Source organism: Stegodyphus dumicola, chromosome 8, assembly GCF_044657685.1.
Source record: "Stegodyphus dumicola isolate Sdum_Otavi_A_Nest chromosome 8, ASM4465768v1".
In the NCBI taxonomy this organism is placed as follows: domain Eukaryota; kingdom Metazoa; phylum Arthropoda; class Arachnida; order Araneae; family Eresidae; genus Stegodyphus; species Stegodyphus dumicola.
This window is the reverse complement of record NC_140775.1, coordinates 97,840,709-97,860,887: the sequence shown is the minus strand read 5'-3', so window position 1 is coordinate 97,860,887 and position 20,179 is coordinate 97,840,709. Positions and strand designations below refer to the sequence as shown.

The following is a 20,179-nucleotide window of genomic DNA, read 5'->3' as shown; positions in this document are numbered from 1 at the left end:
TGAAAGAGAATGAAATGAAAAGTAAATTCTTTTAAAGATGAATTTTTTCATTTTATTCAACCTATACTTATTAGTAATTTAAAATGCTTCACTTTTGAATAAAAGTTTAACTAAAAATTAGTTTGGGTAATTTTTCGCTTGAGCCTAAATTTAGTAAATACAGTGAGAGTATTTTAACAGCATATTTCTGTCAATCTTCCAATTCCCAAAGACTGGATCTTGCATAATTAAAGTCTTGAAATAAAATGATTTTATAATAGGTATTCTTCAATACCTATTACGAAATTACCTATTACGACCTATTACCTATTACCTATTACGACCTATTACGAATTTTAAAATCCTACTGAGCTTAAATTCCAAAGCAGCTATTTTTTATCATTTTTACAAATTTTCTAGTTTTAAAATCCTATTGTTGCTTAAATTGGAGGCTTTCTTAAGTCTGAAGTAAGACGATATTTATTTAATTTTAAAGCTGTTTTAATTATGTTATTATTTTAATTGTAACAGCATAAACCTTTTCCTTTCGTCAGCAAATGAAAATATATGTGAAAAATATTTTGCAATCAAATCTTACTTCAGAATATTCAGAATCAGCTGAAATTTCTGAATTATTTAAATGTATTTTAATAACGTAGAAAACATACTGTGTTTTATTTATGTGGGTTTAAATTTTATAAAGCTTTCCACGTAGTATAGCAATACTTGCCGTGTTATAAAAAATTATATTTTAAGTGTTTTCGCTCAAATTTTCTTTTCAATATAATCTTTATAGAACTAAAAATGTTCACTGATATTTATAAAGCTTTTTTTTTTTTTTTTTTTTTTTTTTTTTTTTTTTTTTTTTTTTAGAATTTCGAACTAACTTGAAAATAGTATTTATAATGATTTCGATGTGTAATTTACAGTCGCTAATTCAATAAAACATTTTATCTTACGAATCACAAAATCAACAAGCAGCAGCATGGTCAACAGCAGTGACAACTGTAGTGAACGGTATTCTTGTTTTAGAAAATAAAGCTTTTTTCGAAGATTATCTATGTTATATTACTTAACTGTAACATGTAAATATAGTACGCTGACATATAACTTCACTTTTAATACATTAGCATATACTGAAAGTGAAGCTATAAACTTCTTAACTTCAGTTTTGTTAATTAGAAAATCACTTTCGATCTGCTCATGAACAATAAGAAAGGAAATAAATTTTATAAAATCATTTCTCTAATTTTTAATGAGTATTACGAGAAGATATACAGAACCATTATGAGTTTCTCTAAAGCCTATTTTCATGCATTTTAAATAATAAAATACTGAAGCAACATCCTGCATTGTCCTTTTAAAGTTCAGTTTTTAAATAGTAAATTTTAATTAAATACGTTCATGAGATGTAAAATAACTGACACTTTTTTTTTATAAAAATACGTGTTTATTAGATACAGTGTATCTTAGGAACTAAACACCAGGTTATTTTGCAATTCATCCCAACTAAGTGAATTCTTCAGTATATCTTCTTCTTTAACATCTTTTTTGCTTCTCTGACACGAAGCTTTTTCGTGGGCCCTAAAAAATAAACAGAATTAGAAGTTAAATCAAATTACTAATAAAAGATGCATTAAAAATATCTTCGTTACACGACACAAGTACAATAATGTAAAAATCATAGTTCAGTAATATAAGCAGAGCCAATAACATAATTTTACCAAATCGTTTATAGATATTAATATCTATAACAATGTACATTTCTGTAAATACTTAAATCGTTTTGATTGCATTGATGCTTCAGGGGATTTCTTCACATTGTTTTCTTTATTTATTTGTTTAATTTTAGGTTTGGGGATATATTTTATGTAATTGAATTTTTGTCCGCCTTTTGTATATAATTGTTTATTTCTTATACAGTATTGTATATCTTTCAAATTTGAATCCGATGACGTTTAAATAATTACAATACCTCAACCAAAACGCAAGACAAAAGCAAAAATGCTCTTAATAGACCTTGCGATATTTGGGGATTTCTTGCGAACTTGGCAGTTTTCTGGGAGTTCCGAGAAAACGAATTTCCAAAACCCCAGGACTGATTGTCATGAAGGTTCTAAATGTTGATACATCAGACTTTACTCGGTGAATGACATAGAAAATTTATGCAATTTCTCATGCTCTCAGGAGGATTTTTCTGAGTATTTACAGCTATTTATTTTGCTGTGTGTCATCGTTAATTGTAATAAACTGTCCATTTCTTCTTGCTCAGCTCAACTTATTATTGAACCAAACATCTAGATTGCAAAGCTCGTAATGTTTGTACTGAAATAAGACACGGATTTTCACAAATACAGTTTTGCGATTTCAATGATTTCAGCTCTTTACAGAACACATTTCTTTGTTATAAAGTGTAACAAAGAGTAATGTTGGTACATTTTTTAACTTTATCTGCATTTAAATTTAAATTCAAAATAGCTTTTATGAAGGAGAATTTAATTACAGAAATAGTAGTTAAAATTTAACGAAAAATGATTAATTCATTGTACTTAAATTCAACTCAGGATTGAAATCAACCGATATTATAATGAAAATTATTAGGTTGGCGATGGCTAACCTAATAATTTTCCAACTCCAACAGAATATTCCACCAAATTTCTATTCACGAAATTTTCGTTTTTAAGAACTAATTTCGGTCCGCCTGAAATACGAACGCCTGTTATCACTGAAAGTTTTTAAATGATCTATTTGAAATATTTATTTACATCAGCAAAAAAAGGACGTTACTTCCGGATATTAGTATCGGATACTAGTTTCAAAACGGCATTTTGCATTAAATCACTATAAACGACGTACCACTTTTCAAATTGCTGCAACCAAATATTATCGCCCTGCATTATATTTAAAAAAGTTAAATAATGAAGAATCTGCATAAATGTGTGCATGTTTCTCGCACTGTGAAATAACAACAGTGCCTAGACTCATCAAATATTGAATAACGTATTTCTCCACCAGAACATGGGTACCTGAAAGCCCGAATTTTGAATTTCGAATTTGTTTTATTATCTATTTCATATTTTGTAAAACTTTAACGAAATTTTGATTAACAAACTCAAGGACTTCATATCGACCAATGGCAACTCTGTGCAGAAGAAAACACTTTTATCTCCAGTGAGCGATACTATCTATCAAAAATTCTAAAGATAGGCTGTTTTTAAGTATTTTTAATACAAAAGAACATTAGACCAAAGGCTCTCGAAACGTGTATGTGTATGTTAATGAAAAAAAAAAAAAACACGTCTTTGGACATAATATAAAATCTGACAGTTTTTGAATTTTTTTATAATTAATCTTCACTGCCTTTATTATTATTATTATTATTATTATTATTATTATTATCATTACTATTATTTTAAGCTTCTTTCACTTTAACACCAGTAATTGCCAACGTAAAAAAATATTTTGAGCTCCGTTTCCGGATTCAGAGATAATTAAACTGTATTCCTGAATTATCAAAAAAGATCTGATTTTATTTTAGCGACTAGCATTATTGAAATAGCGTGTGTTAAAATTTCTGAAGAAATATCATTTGGATATTTAAATGTTAAATTAAAAGCTGGTCTTTTCTAAAATACCTAAGTATCGCTCTCATCAGGCAGACAGACCTCGTGTGCTTTGCCGAATTCAACCTAATTTAACCTTTACCTAAATCCAATGGCATTAATTTTTTACATTTATAGAAATTGGAAATCGGAAGATATATCGTATAATTATTTATGCCTTCGTTTTAATTTTCAGATTAAAATATTCATCATTTCTACTATGAAAGAATATTTTTTTAAGAAACTAGTTCTTTTATCAATTGATGTTTCACAATCTGATTTATTAACATTTCTTTCTAAAGTCTCGTTATATTTGTTGATATATTCATGTTTAAAGCTAAATTTTCATACTTTTCAATAATGTTCTGTCTCATTTTCTATAAAGAAATATGTAATCTTTCTATTACGTTTGCTTGTGTTATTTAATCTTGCAAACTTACGCTGTTTTCTTAAGAAGGGGGATGCCTTTGGGTGGGACTTTCTAAAGGAAACAGGCTCGTAGAGAAATAATGGAAACAGCTATGCAGCCAAACATTTCACCAACATTCGATATTAGATTAACCTCTATATTAAGCGTAAAGTTTTAAGTAGATTTAAAGTTTTTTTTTTATATTTATTGCAAGGCTTTATTTACTTTTCGTTTTATTGCAATACTAACTTCCACGAAAACATACATAAATTTTAATTTGGTTTGCTTAAAAAGGCTATTATGCTCGCCTTAGATGAGTTTGAACTTTGTGTAAATATAAATTAATGAGTCGAAGAGTATACAAAACATGTGATAAGGACTTTTTTTTTACCCCAGTTTAAGTATTAATCCTTAATTAATTAATTTTTTTATTTGATTTGGTTAACTGATCAAAGAAGAAAACGAGTTGCGTAAGTGCTCAAGAACATAGCCTCCTTTTTATTGATTTACAGTTATTATTTTAAAACGTGCTTTTTGATAAGTTTCAGAATTGAAAGATAACTATCATAATTTATTTCTCAATGTATTGCTAAAATTTCGTAATTAAATTGCCGCCTCTCGTTGACATTCACCTGAGGCACGTGAGGCACTTGAGTTCCCTCGTCCTTGCTCTATCTATAGTTACCAGAAATTAGAAGACAGTAAAATGGAGAAGTCACCGTCATAGAACTAGCTTTGGTTTGATTAGGTTTGTTTATTTAGGTTGCTTAATTATTGCAAACCATACGATGGTTACCTAGCTAAGGGAAAGGATGTCTTCATTGTAAGAGAAACTGACTGGGATTCACGATATATATGATACGAGTGGCATGCCATACAAAAAAAAAAAAAGTTGGCTTTATTTTAAAGGAGTTTATAACACGAATAACAGTTCGAATTTACAATTCATACAATTTCAGGCATCACATACGTGAACAGAGACGTATGATAGAAATAAAACATGTACATATAAATAAGTTGCTTCGTAAAATTTCTCATACTAAATACGCAGAAAAATTTAAAAAGGTGAAAATATTTCATTAAATTAATTAATTAGCATCATCACATCATTTTTCAAATGAGCACAAGAGGCATCCGTTTTCTTCATACGTTCAAAAAGTAATAATTTTGATTAATGTGTCTAGGTTAATTTCCCATAAATCAATATTTAACATAACAGAATGAAATTTATATTTCTTTTCCACACATAATGAAAATAATAAATTCACTTGTTATTAATTTTCGTAAATCAGATAATAGTTATATTATGATAACTAGTTTTGAAAATAAGTGTTAAAATCCAAAAGTGAATTAACGATGTCCGTCTTCATCGACTGAACAAAACGTTATCAGAATAAAAAGAGCTAGTTAATTACAGATTCAAAAATGTGATTAAAATTAAACTCACGATTTTCCTCCTTTTAACTATTGGCATGATATCTCTATATATAAAGAAGAATGACTGTGTGTTTGTCATCTAATAACTCAGTCACTACTATAGCTATCGTCTTAAAACTTTCTACATTTTTTCCTGGATCCTGGAAATGACTGGTCTACTCCCCCCCCGAAACAATTAGCTAAAATCAGAGATATTAATTAAAAACGCGGGAAAACGATAATTTTCGCCCTTATTTTTCTGAGTGGCAGCAGTCTCGCAATTTCGAATAATTTAAAATATAATGCATATCAATCAATTACCTATTAAAACATTTTTGAAGTAAATCCTTTTCTTTATAATAAAAGACCCCAGAATTGTTTTCTTGTAGAAACCGGTCTGCTTTTTGTTTCATCTGAATTTATTTTAATGCCGATTTTACGACTGTTGTAGTCATTTCGTTTGGGATAACAATGACATTGTAACTGAGTTATTAACTAATTGAAATTCTAGTTTTAACTTCATAAAAATGATTCTAGCATTTTGAAAGGCATCGTGCAAACTATTTTGCTCTTGATAATTAGTAGTCTATTTTCTTCATATTAAGCTAACCAGCTGCAAAATTTGAGTCAAATACTTCGTGAAATCAATATCAAGACACATTCAATTCCAACTATCTGAATTGCACAGTTACGTGACTAATCCTATTTCAAGGTCAAACTGCCTATTAATTTATTTCTGAAGTATTTTATTATCATACCATAATATTTGTTCCGTAATTTAACGTGCATTTTTAATTATTATTTTAATATATATTTTTTTATTTTATTATTTAATCAACAATGCTTTTTTCACTAATCTTTCCGAAATTATGCCTTTTTTTAATGTTTTCAGTATTTTAGTTTTGATAGAACAGAGCACTCATCGTTCCACATAATAATGTTCAGTTTTCGAATATTATTCATACATCTACCTTTCAAGAATCATTAGAAAGTGAATACAAGACGATTGAAACTCCTAAGACAATAACTCATATTTAAATTAATGTTTTTCAACGGGAACGCATGATAAATGATTTTGAATCTATTTCGACCATAATTTATCATTCTAAGCTCAAGTCAAACCGTCACGCCCAGTTCTTGATTCTGCTGCACGGTTTTTCGATCAGTCTTGGTTCTTTGACCTCCAGCTATCTATTTGTAAATTTATGTATTAACACTGTCTTCTGTACCTATTTGAGGTTTACCTACGTTTCAGAAGTATTTATCGACAATACTTATAAGTTTTTTGTTGCTGTAGAACTTTACAAGTTTGCTGTTGTATTTTGGAACTTAAGTCTTGATGATCCTACTAGGCAAGATAGCAAATTATCGCTACGTCTTAAATAGTCACAAAGTATTGAAGAACCTTTAAATTTTTTTTTTAGTCGAAAACTAAGCTTAAAATCCACAACTTGTGTTACAAACTAACCGCTACTTGTGGCTATTAAATTAAACTATAAAAGACGATTAAATTCAAAACGCGGGTACTGTAGTCTAAGACTGCACATTCAGTAGAATAAGGAATAAGCAGGCTCAGTTATTCTACTGAAGTGTTAGCCTATAGCAGCGGTTCTTAACCTTTTAACTAACGCGTACCATCTTAACAAAAACTGAAAACCTTTAGTACCACCACTACATTTTACAATGATTATTTGTCAAATTCTGAATAGAAATTTTTAGAAAAAATTCTGAAAGCTTTCAGATTTTATTTTACGCCCAAGGGGGCGTTTATTAACGTTTTGTGTGTCCCCTTTATTTATTAAATATCATGTTCTTCGCACTTAAACCGTAAAATTCAATTCAACAGCAGTATCACAAAATATTTAAAAAAGCATATCCTTAGTATTTTCGATACACAGTCTCGCGCGCTGGAGATTAAAATGTTTTTTTTTCGTACAGTGTTGCCATTGCTCGCTTTGAAATCGTTGAGTTTTTTAATCAAAAATTCTTTTAAAGTGTTATAAAATATGAAATTTTGGGTGTTGATGTAGTTAATGCAGAATGTTGAGGTATTTAATTTTTGAATTTAATAATTAAAAATACTTTGGTTCTTTCTGTACTACCTATTTTTCTCCTGCGTACCACCTGTTGAGAACCCCTGGTCTATAGCATTGGCTGCCTAGAATGCCATAAGTGGAACATTACATTTAAATAAAGCTAACAACAGACGCGAGTACCCTAGAAGCTCTCTCCTACTAAGATCAAAACCCTATTCTTAAATACAGTCAAAGCTAACTTGCATTCTGGTGAGGGATACGTAAAGAAGAAATTGTAATAAAGTTACATAAAGATCAGAAATTTAGTTATTGGTTAATTAACAAAAAGCACGTTACATACTAACTGTCATCGACGGACATCATAAAGGCCCTAGTATTTTTTATGTAAGTCATCCATCGTTTGCCAAGACAGAAAACTTAATAAGAGTGCATCAGTATAAAGGTGCTATCAATGTTATACTGGTCAATTTTTAATCTGAAGGAAAAAATACTCCCATTAAGATGCAGGATCTTTTAGGACAGGGTACTGTTAAAGGGGTATCATCGTAAGTATTCCAAAGACTTTAAAAGGAAAAAAATTGCGCATATTTTTTGTACTAGTATTAGACAAATATTAAAAAATAAGAAGGTAAAAATTTTATTAGAAATGTAAAGAACTAATTATATTTAGGATTTATACGCAGGCAATTTTCTTTTATCCATTGCCAGCTCTCAGTTTCAGATCATTTCTGTTAGAAAGCAAAGTTCTGATGGTTCAACTTCTCTGTTGTGTCAGGCTGAACGTTAGCAGCTTTTTGGCTCAACATTTTGTCTAAATTAAACATTCACAAATGAATTTTCTTCACGTAAATACAATTAGCGGAACGCGCATAATACTTTTAAGGGAAAGAGGAGCGTGAAAGGAGAAATCAACGGTTTTACCGTCCCGCATTGATAGTAGATAACAGATTGAACGATTCTACGAGCTGAAACATGCCGACGATTGAACGATCACCTACTATACTATCATCCTTGAAATTACAAATCGTAAATGTAGAGAAAATGCCCGTGCATGGGAAAATGACAGTGCACATAAAATTTGCATCTTATGTATATAATATATGTGGATGATATAACCGATTCATGTTTCCTTGGACTTGACTTTGTGAAGGATAGATTTGTTAGATGACAAGAATAATGAATTGCGCACATTTAATGAAGAAAAATTGATGTTTGAAGTAAATGAAAATGAAATGAGCTGCTACACGATAATTGCTTATGATATTAATCTCCCTCCAAGAACAGCATGTATCATCAGCGGTGCCCTAAAAAACTCACGAAAAGTTTGTGCGCTGGGATTTCTGATTTACGGAAGGAAACTACATGTTCGAAAGGACTTTAATTGTAGCTGCCTTCGTGAACTTTGCAAAAGAAAATGGGCCGGTCAAAATTTCGAATATATGTGACAGGTCTCGTATTTTCACGGAATGGGAGGAAATAGCTTCAGGTTCTCCTGTGACAAGTATCGAGGGAAGTTCCGTTGATCTGAAGCTAAGTCCTCTTGAATTGAAAGATTAAAAACTAAAAGTAGAAAATTAAATGCTAAACAAATTCAAGCTGAAAATAATTTAATAGAAGAAGTTAAAGATGTGTTTTCAAAGTCGCCTAATAAAGTTGATCCCACGAATGTGACACAACATCGGCTAGACACTGGAAACCATTCATCTCTCAACCAACATCCTCGGCGTCTTCCATTCGCAAAACAAGAAATTGGAAAGCTTCTGAAGAAGATGCAGGACAATGATATTATTGAACTACTGTCTAGTCCTTGGGCATGATCTACAGTTCGAAAAAAGGAATTAATACAGTAGCTATAATTAAAGTCCACAGTATCATTCTTTCGACTATAGACGTTTAAATGGCAATATAATTATAATAATATTTGGAATTATAAGAATAACATAAAATATGAATTAGAACTCGAAGTATAGGCAATTTCGTTCCTGAAAGGCCTTGGCGAAAATTTTTCTCTGGCGACATTTGGCGATTTCTCGCAACTTTTCACCTAGATTCTCAAAAACACATTTTTGAAACCCTGCAACCGATTCTTCCCGAAGTTTCCAGATCTCCTGCTGCAGAGTATAAATTCGCATCGAAGAGGTGAGGAGTTCAGTGCAGTAAATAATGCTTTTGTAATTGTGTATATACTCATCTGATGTACCCATGCAGTATATATGTACATATTTATTTTCTTTATTATGTTATTTTCATGTATTTTGAACTTTGCCTATCTCTCAGCAGAAGTGTTTAGCAAATTCTTTGCTAGATACTCCCACGAGAAAGGAAAACGACTTTCCATGACCAATCACTAGACTGAGGATCGTGGGGAATCAATAGCAAAGCGACTACTTTCGGAGACTGTAAATGTTTCGGACTGGCTCAACCACATCGCTTATAATTCTAAGACCTGAAATTTTATCATTTCCAGTGATATCATATCATAGGCTTTTCCCCTTACCACCTTACAAGTCTCCTAGGAAAAACTTCGGGCCAAACAAAAATGTATCATTTTGCGGCAATTACTTGCAACAGCCGCTAAACATCGAGCTTATCGCTTGATAATCGGGCATGTAGAGGAAGCTAGAGTTGGAGGGGAGTTCATTTGTGAAACAGTTGTAGAACATGTAAAACAGCCAACGACTTAGCGGTTAGTTGAACTAGTTAGGATTTACCCTGAGAATGATTTGCTGAACTTACGATTTGTGTTAAGATGGAATTGCTAAATATCTGAGTTCTTTCCGGAAAATTTTTGCGCTGTGTGTTGCTAGTTATTGTGCCGATTTTCCTAATAAATTGCTAAATTTTTCTTGCTTATCTGGTCTTATTATCTAAAGAAATATCAATGATTTCGTAGCTCCCATTTATATTTTATTACATACCCATTATGTACTTTAAATTCTATATTATTTTTGTTAGTTTGTTATTTTAAAAGCAAGAATAAAAATGCTGATTTCATTTTAAGTAACAAAAGTAAGAAATCATTCTTGCAAAAATAGTTTTGTATTAGGGTAAACTGAGAAATAATTTTCAAACTTTTAGGACATGGAAAAGAAATATTTAGATTATTAATAATAATAATAGTAATAACAGATACAATTTAAATTGTACTGTAATTTTATGAAAATGGGTTATCATTCACTCATTTTCAGTTCATTAAAATCCTTTTATTTTTTGTTTTTTTGAGAATTAGAACAGTGATACCGATAAGTACTAGCAGCCCTAATGTTTTACTCCAAAAAATTAAGAGTGTGGTTTTCAAAGCAGCCACTAGAAGACACTGATGACACATGTCAATTGAAAGCAATCCCATATTCATTTTTTATGACAGCTTTCATTGAACATCAGTAAAACTAATTTTCCAAGTAAACTTTAGGTTAAATTCAGCAGCCCAGACGGTATAGTGGTTAGGGGAGCCTGACTGCGATACCAGGGTTCGAATCCCAGAGAAGGCATGAATGTAAAATTGTCTGTCAATTCACAGGAGGTAACGGTGGCCGCCTATTAGCTGCCTCCACAATAAAATGGTCACCACTTCTGGCCTTAGGATTGGCCAATGCCTTTATAGGTAAGTGCTCGCCATTGGGGGAAAAAGTCAAATTCTGTAATCATAAATTTCGAATCAGGCATCCACAAAATATTTTTTAGAATTATAGTCCAGAATAAACTATCTGCTTCTATTATTCACTCTCTGTAACTATACTGTATACAATTTACCTTCTTTTAGCTTTAGGAATTCGAATAAATCTTACAACTGACAAAATAATTACTTTATAGCTATCTGAAAAATACAAACAGATTCAATAAAACGAATTGTCTAAACATCAGAATATTTCAAACAACACAGACATAAACTTGAAAGTTTTACGTTAGAAACATGAACTTACCTTATCCTCCATTTCGCTACCTCGCTTCATCGTCCACATGGCTTGGCAAATAATACCCATTGCGCGAAACATAAGGTCTTTCATCCCACTTCCACGTAGTCTTGGAAATAGCCAGTTCTCAAAGTCTTGCCATTCATCACAGCATAAGATCTTTAACTTAATCTTTCACACATAATCAATCTGCAATAGATAAATAAACTGAAGGAAATATTAAACTGACATTTTAATTATTTAAATTGATTATTTTCTTTTTAGTGATATAGCTGATAGTTATAATTTTAAAAACATTTCAGTTTTGGTATATCCAACGGTTAGTCTCATGAACTTGTATTATTATGATTTCATAAACATTAATATCGTAATTTATAAAAGATTTTGACGTCATAAAATTTAGATTTTTTTTTTTTTTTTCCTTTTAGTAGGAAGTGTTGGCAAAGAACGCGAGGGCTATTCACCTAAGAAAAGGTACGCTTCCCTGAAGGACTTCCTAAGGGACTTTGAAACATGGGGAAGATAGGAAAACGTTCGTGCAGCTAAATCCGTTCGCTGGGATTTGAATCCGTGTCTTATTATGCAGTTTGTTATTGAATCGTTTATTTTTTAAAAATTAAAATACGTATAAATACAAATTTAATATATTCTTCTTTTTGAATAAAGAAATTCATACGAGTAATAAACCATTTCGTATAAATTACGAAAATATGCCAAAGCTAAATGATGGTTTAATAGAAAAATTGTAAATATTGTAATAAAGCATTATTAAGATTGAAATTTTAAAATTGAAGTTAATATTTAAATGTATTGTTAAACTTTATAAATATAATTTAATAATGAAAGCTGTCGCTTTAACTTATTAACCATCTATAAACTTCATTAATTTGGATTGAATATAACTATTTATAAAATAATTTTTTCTGACAGTTATCTCATTTGAGGAATAAGTAAAACTTCACACGGGAAGAAAGAAATTAAATATTTTAAATACATTAAATAAATCTGGATTTCGATTTATTAAATTCTGGAAGTGTTGTTCTAGGATTATCTGCCTAATAAAGGGGTTGCTTTCAGTGGGGATTTTATAGCAAAAGTTTGAGAAAATAATTTTGACCTTTCGATAGGTTTGATCAATGTTTATTATACTGTATTGCATTATTTTCACGTACTCTATGCATATGAAAATAGCTTGTAATTTGTTTATGCAATACCTATATATTTAATATATCTTCTGTTTTACTGAGGTTATGATCAGGCTATTCCTTTCTGAGGAATAAGGGTTATATGCGCGTGTGTGCAGCGCTGATCAGCATACTGTAACTAATTGAAGTGCAAGCTCATATTAGCAAATTGCTTGGTCAACGAAAAAATAACTGTCTTCCAGAACATGTGCACAGACATATATAGTTACTGTTAAATGCAAGAAATTATAGGAAGAGGTATAAGATTAGCGCAGAAATGTAATAATATTTTAGTGAAGGCTGTTTAGTATGCTAATTATCAATAAGATACAAGATGTAGTAAATATATAGGCATTGCATAAACAAGTTGCAAACTATTTACTTATATATAAACTACGTGAAAATAATATAGTACAGTATAAAAGACATATATTTGTTTTCAAAACATCCATAGTATTACGAATTTTGTACATATACGAATAATTTTAGTGAAATTATATGTGAAACTGATTTATGTTTCTGTAATGTAACATGAAAATCTAGAGGTAGGATACTCTTCCGGGAAAATATTATTTTTCGACAAGTCTATAACATTGAGAAATTGGCTATCTCAAAGTTTTGGCGACGATTTTTGTCCCTAAATTTGGCGAGAAATCGCCAAAAGTTGCGAAACTTCGAGACATTTTTGTCCAGACCTGTACCACAGTATTACTGTGACAGGTACTGTAATTACAGGTACTGTAATTGAATAACTGTAACTGATGTTAAATGCTTTGTAACAGTATTCGGTCCTTATATGCCTTCCAGTTCTATTATACCAGTAATTCAGAGAAGTACAAAGTACTAGAAATATCTAAAAATCGAGTGAAAACTATAAAAGACCGTATAGAGCATCTTCTCTCACTAGTTGTTGTGAGTTGTTAATTCAGAAGGATTTCGGTGTATTGAGATATCCGTGAAAGCTTCGTCTTTTGGATGTGCCTTGCATTGGTTGTGTTTAACGTTCTTAGTATTTTGAAGTGCAACTACTGATTGTACTGTGTGATACTGTGAATAACTGTACCAGTATTTCTATGGAAAGTTCCAGAACTCAAAGACTGTCAAAAGTGTTACTTTCGGTAAAATAAATTTTATCAACCTATCATCGGACCTGTGTGCATTCAATCTATTATGAATCAGTACGCACACAACTATAGAATTAAAAGAGTAACAGAGTTCTAGTTAATCATTATACACATATAAAATGTTGAGGAATGTATGAGGCCATCGGGTTCATATATGCTAAGATCGCAAATATTTCATTTCTTTCAGAATGCTGTATAAGGTACAGAGAGCAAATTAGGGAAAGTTGCTTGATTTACATATGATACTATTGTTAAAACCATTCGAATCTGTGTTCTTAGCTTGTTCTGTCTGACAGATTTTGAATCATTTTGGTGATCTCAGCGTCTGCAGGTCACAGGCTCGTCACATGCTACTGTGATAGCTCGGTAATCTTTTTTCTTTCCGATTGGCAGTAAGGTCCGGAATGTTTTCTGATGGCGTATCTTCTTTAAATATGTTATAGAGAAAATATGATCGGTTACTGTTCCTTGTTAGTAACTCTTGGTAGAATTTCTACCGAGACATTTATTGGCCGAAAGATTTTGTTATGCTCGTTTAAAGAATAGATCGAATAGTTTGCTGGTAATATTGTTCAAATATTTCCTTCCATGAGTCTAATTTTGCAATGCTGATATGTCTTTTAAATGCATATTTTTATTGATGGCATCTTCGTCTTTCAAGGTCTTGGCAAACCTGGTGTTTGCAGAGTGAGGGTCTCACGTTTTGTGAATCGAAAGGTAAGCACAGGCATCCATCATATCGCTCCCCTAAATTTCAAGCTTTCCTCGTTTTAAGAAATTGTGTGCATATTTTGCTCAAAACATGGCTTAAAACATACTAAGCACAAGCTAATTCCTGGGCGGAATTGCAGTTAATGAAACATAGATTGAGATTTGCCACATACAGAAGGTGTTTCGCAACTGCAGAGCGGTTTCAGGGCCATATAATCAATGCGAAAATGCAAAGAGTATTTCTTAAACGTTCGATCTGATAGCCGTTTTTCAGGTCTGTAAGTTTTCATTGTGACTTCTATAATAGAAGGGCTTTTCGTACGATTTCTAAGAGTATTAATTTTCATTCCTCTTCCATAATTTTCCAGAGCTCATCAGTCGACGTGGATTTGCGCTTAGAAAGAGCTCTCATCAAGGGACCAAAGGCACAGCAGTTTGTAGCTGAAATGTCAGAGGACTTTTCAGAAATACATTAAAAATATATATGTGCAATATCAGTATCAGTCTTCAGTTTTCAGGGAATGCAGTGGTACCTTTCGAAGGGAGACTTTTGCTTCGTCTTGTTGAAGTTTGAAATCATTGGTATAAGGAAATAAAATTTCTTCTGTAAATATTGGACGTAAAAATTTCTCTTGATAGTAACTTGAGTTGATTTTAATATTTTTTCCACTTTTCTTACTTTTAATTTCCCACTATAAGAGAATCCTACGACAATTATAAATTACTTACAATTTTAATCCCGATTATACCCTGACAATATTCCCTGAATATTATAATCCTTTTCTTGCTCCCTTTGCATTTGTAATTTTTTTTCTTTTCGTAATAAATAGACTATTTTAGCTCAAATGGGCGTGAGCACAGAAAGACTATAAACCACGAAACGGCATTTTTGCTTCGAATCAATTTGAACGTCCGAATCACTTTTCCGATTGTTACCACCAAATATTATCGCCCTGTATTACACTTAAAGAAGCTAAATAATGAAGAATCTATATGAATATGTGTATATTTCCCGTATTGTGAAAAAACAACGGTACCTAGAGTAATCAAATTTTGAATAACATAGTCCTCCGCCCGACCTTGGGCACCTAGAAGGCCGAATTTTAAATTTCGAATTTGTTTTATAGTGCATTTCATATTTTGTACAACTTGAACGAATTTCTGATTTAAAAACTCAACTATTTCAAACCTTGGCAACATAATATTTTTATCTAAAGCGCACGAGTCTGTCTATCGGAAATTCTAAAGATATGCAGCTTTTAAATATTTTAGCCCAATGTGGCGTTAGCCTAAATGATCTCGGTATGTGTCTGTAAATGAAAAAAACTCCCGTTTGGGCATAAGATAAAAACCTTCAAGCTTTCAGATTCTTTTTAGTTATTTTTTTCAGTCATTTAGGTAAACCCATACTTCATCAAGGGTCGCAATATATCTATTTATCGACTACTAAGTTTCCGTAACGGGTTCTATAAATTGTTCTGTACTGAGCACGTGCCTCGGCAAAAACTGGTGAACATTATTTTTTTAAGTCATAAACTTTAATTTATTATTAGCCCAAAGGGGCAATTTGCCCAGAAGGGCTATTAATTTCAATTTGGCATTTTGCGTCGTCCACCATAAAATGGCGTTTCACTTTTCAAATCGTTGCCACCAAATATTAGAGCCCTGAATCAACGAAAGTAAATCATGAAGAATCTGTATAATGTATGTATGCTTCTCGCACTGTGAAAAACAATGGTACCTAGAGACATCAAATTTTGAATAACGTAGTCCTCCACTCGAAACTCGAATATGGGTATCTGGAAGCCGAAACCTGGAATTTGTTTTATTATGTGTTTCATATTTTGTAAACCTTTGACGAATTTTTTGATTAACAAACTCAACTATTTCAAATTGAGCAATGGCAGCATTGTACGGGGAAAAAAATTATCTCTAGCGCGTGAGACTGTGTATCGGAAATTCTAAAGTTAAGCTGTTTTTAAATATTTTATGATATCGCTGTTGAATTGAATTTTATGGTTTTAGCAGGAAATATATGATATTTAATAAATACGAGATATTTATTATTGAAACAAAGTACGGTATGATAATTATGCGAATATATGATAATTAACATACCATACCTTCGTAAAGGTAACACACAAAACATTAAAAAAATCCCATCTGGGCGTAATATAAAATCTGAAAGCTTTTATTTTTTTAAAATTTATTATTGTTACCCGCATTATTTATTTCCTGCTTTTATTAAGTTTTCTTTATTATTATTTTTTAAAGATTTTGCACGTGATTTCTTAGTCGACAAATGCCCTGTCGTTTGCTATAATTTATCCTTAAAAAGATTAGAAATAGTACTTATCTTTTTAGGTATTCGTTTGGAATCTTCTTCCCATGTAGAAGTAATGATTGCCGGTTTTTCCATCTCTGATTAATGATGTTGCTATCTTGTTCTTACAGATTTTAATACCATGCATTTTACAATGCTTTTGAATTATGGAATAGGAATACTCTTCAGAAAGCGCAAGTGTGTATCCCTCAATCCACATCATTTTTACATGCAACAATATGTTAGCATTTAATTAGTTCCTTTATTAAAAACACATTCCGTCAAACATTAATTGTTAAATACTTGCTTTATTCAGAAACATTACCGTCAACATTACTGCTCAAAAACTTACAGTTCAAAATATTATCGTTCTGAAAAAAACTGTTGTTGCCAATCGTGAAAATACATTTTAAATAAAATTAATACGTTGCGTTTACATTCGGGCATCCTGACTTAATTACGACCTCGGAACATTAAGAACTTATATTTAAAAAAATTAAATCTGTAATTTTAATGTTATAGTTCGAAAGTCTTTAGCTGTCATATAAATTCACCATCGTTTTCTATTATTTTTCCGTGTCCTAGTTTTAGTAATATGCGGCGTGTTGTTATCGTTATTCCCAGTGACACTAATGTCATCACCATCATCATCGTCTTCTGATTCAGCTTGACACTGCCATGACTTTAATTGGCTCACATGAGCTGTCGTACTAAAGAAATGTCCTTTCACCTTCTCTTCTAATTGAGTCACTCTATAGGTATCACTTGGTAAAACTTCTGTAACTACCAAAGGTCCTCGATACTTTTGTTGTGTTTTGGTTGATTCTCCAGTTGATTTAGGTACTCTTCTCATAACTACTATTTCTCGTTCGAATGTTAAAGTATTACTTTTCTTCTTGTCATAATTTGCTTTCATTTTCATCTGCATATCTTCAATTCTCTTTCTAGCTTCATTCTGTAAGATTACTGGATTCTCCCATTCATCTGCGTCTTCATCTGTAATCATCCTCATCAATCCGTCGTTAAATTTTGGTGAATAACCGTGAAGCATTTCGAAAGGAGTTTTATTTGTAGTCTTATTTATCATATTGTTTAAATTTCTTTCGCATTCCTTAATCTTTTTGTCCCAGTCTCTCTGATTCGGATTTTCCATACTCGTTTTAATCGTAGCCAAAATTGTTCGATTTGCTCTTTCCACCATTCCATTACCATTTGGATGTTGAGTAGAATTGAGTGTATGACTGATTCCATTATTTTGACAGTACTCTCGAAATTCCTTCGCTGTGAAACATGTTCCTCTATCGCTGATAATTTTTTCTGGTAACCCAAAATCATCTACAAAATTCTTCAATGCAACTAACACATACTTGGTTGCCGTACTTTTCATAGGATATAAGCGTGTAAATCTCGTAAAATTATCAATTATTACAAATAATTCTGTATTTCCTCTTGAACTTTTTACGAATGGTCCTAAATGATCTATTTGTATAACTGCAAAAGGTCTTCTACCAGGTCTAATTGGATGCAGTACTCCTTGTTTCTTACCACTAGGTATTTTATTTACTAGGCATTCGAAACACATCGAAATGTGACACATAACATATCGTTTCATTCCTTTAAACCAGTATGATTCCTTGATTTTGGCAACAGTTCTGTCTGCTGAAAAATGTCCCAAAAGATCGTGAAATTTTACTGCAATACCTTTTCTCATCGATTTAGGTATGAAATATAACAATTTCTCCTTTTCCTGGTCTTTTACTTTACGAAACAATCGATTATTCTTCAAGACGTAATTTTCAGTTACATATTTCTCTGCATTCGTTCTTTCATTTATCGTTTTCTTTAAAATGTCTATTAATTTGCGTAATTCTGGATCTGAATGCTGAATCATAAGAATTTGTACCTCTATCGTTAGCGTTAAACAAACCTCCAAGTTGTTTTCAATTATAGAGTCTAAAGTTTCTTCTGGCTGATCAACTGGCGATCGGCTCAATGCATCTATGTGACTCATTTTTTTACCTTGTCTGCGCTTTATTTCAAGATTGTATTCCTGGATCAGATTACTCCACCTTGCTATCTGAGGATTTGAAGTTTTCTTCGCGTTTAAATAAACTAAAGCTTGGCAGTCTGTAATTACCGTAAATCGGATTCCAATTAAAAATTGTCGAAGTCGTGTCAAACTATAGCCATTAATTCTAATTTGCTTGAATGATAATTCCTTTCTGTTTCTGTTGTTCCTTTACTTACACAATAAACTAAATGCCACTTTCTATCTTCACCTTTTTGCAACAGCATTCCTGCCAGCCCTTTGTTGCTCGCGTCTGTGTGCACTTCAGTCTCTGCTTCGGGATTATATAATGCTAGTATTGGTTCATTAGTTAAATGATCCTTTAAAGTACTGAATGCTTCTTGCTGATCTTCGTTCCAACGAAATGTTTCATCCTTCCTCGTCAGTCTCGTTAGCGGCTCAGCTTTCTCTGCGTATTTCGGTACAAACCTTCTAAAGAAACTTGTAAGACCTAAAATTTGTTTAACTTCATGTTCATTTGTTGGTTTAGGAAAGTTTAATATGGCTCGTACTTTTCTTGGTCCAGGTTGCATACCATTTGATTTTATTAGAAATCCCAAATACTCAACTTCATCTTTTCCAAATTCGCATTTTGTCAGTTTCAATGTCAGCATTGCTTCTCTCAATCTATCAAACACTTTCCTAAGTTTTTCCATCATTTCTTCCCAAGATTTAGCTGGAATTAATATGTCGTCCAAATAGCACAATACTTCTTTATTAAGCAATGGACCTAAAACTTGATTCATAAGTCTCTGAAATTCTGCAGGTGCATTAGCTAACCCAAAGATCATACGTTCAAATTGACCAGTATCATCTGGAGTGATGAAAGCTGTTTTCAGTTTCGCTTCTTCAGTTAAAGGAATCTGCAAATATCCATGAGCTAAGTCCAATGTAGTGAAAACTTTACACTCACGAAGACATTCAAGGAGATCATCTATCCTAGGGAGTGGAAATTTATCTTTAACAGTTTGCGAATTCAACTTTCTATAATCTATCACTAATCGTAATTCACCTGTTTTTTTCTTTACGAGTAAAACTGGACTAGCATACGGAGATCTTGTTTCAGTAACAATTCCATATTTCTTCCATTCATTTATTATCTTCTTTATAGAAGCACGCTCTTCGGCATTGGTTTTATACGACTTCATGCAAATAGGCTTACTCCCTTCAATTTCTTTAATATCCATTTTTGTTAAGTTTGTACACCCTAATTCCTCCATATTTAATGCAAAACAATCTCGATACTCATTTATCAAATGTAAAACTTCCTGTTTTCTTTCTGGCGTAGTATTATTATTAACTTTAATTTCTTCTAAAGTAATCGGTCTCCTAAACTTCTTAATTTCATTTATTATCAGTATTTCCTTTTGACTTGAATTTTCAGTTTTCTGATCTGAACTTGGTTCAACTAAT

General features: G+C 31.6%; 1 long non-coding RNA gene across 1 annotated transcript in view; it reads right to left on the bottom strand.

The window, feature by feature from the left end:
* Positions 1–1,406: 1,406 nt before the first annotated feature.
* LOC118206069 (uncharacterized) overlaps positions 1,407–20,179 on the bottom strand; it is a 96,057-nt gene continuing 77,284 nt past the window's right edge. Inside the window, exons 3-4 of the long non-coding RNA XR_004761122.2 lie at positions 11,366–11,545; positions 1,407–1,563 (exon numbers count right to left, since the gene is read on the bottom strand). This is a non-coding gene — a long non-coding RNA (uncharacterized LOC118206069). The remainder of the gene's footprint in view (positions 1,564–11,365; positions 11,546–20,179) is intronic.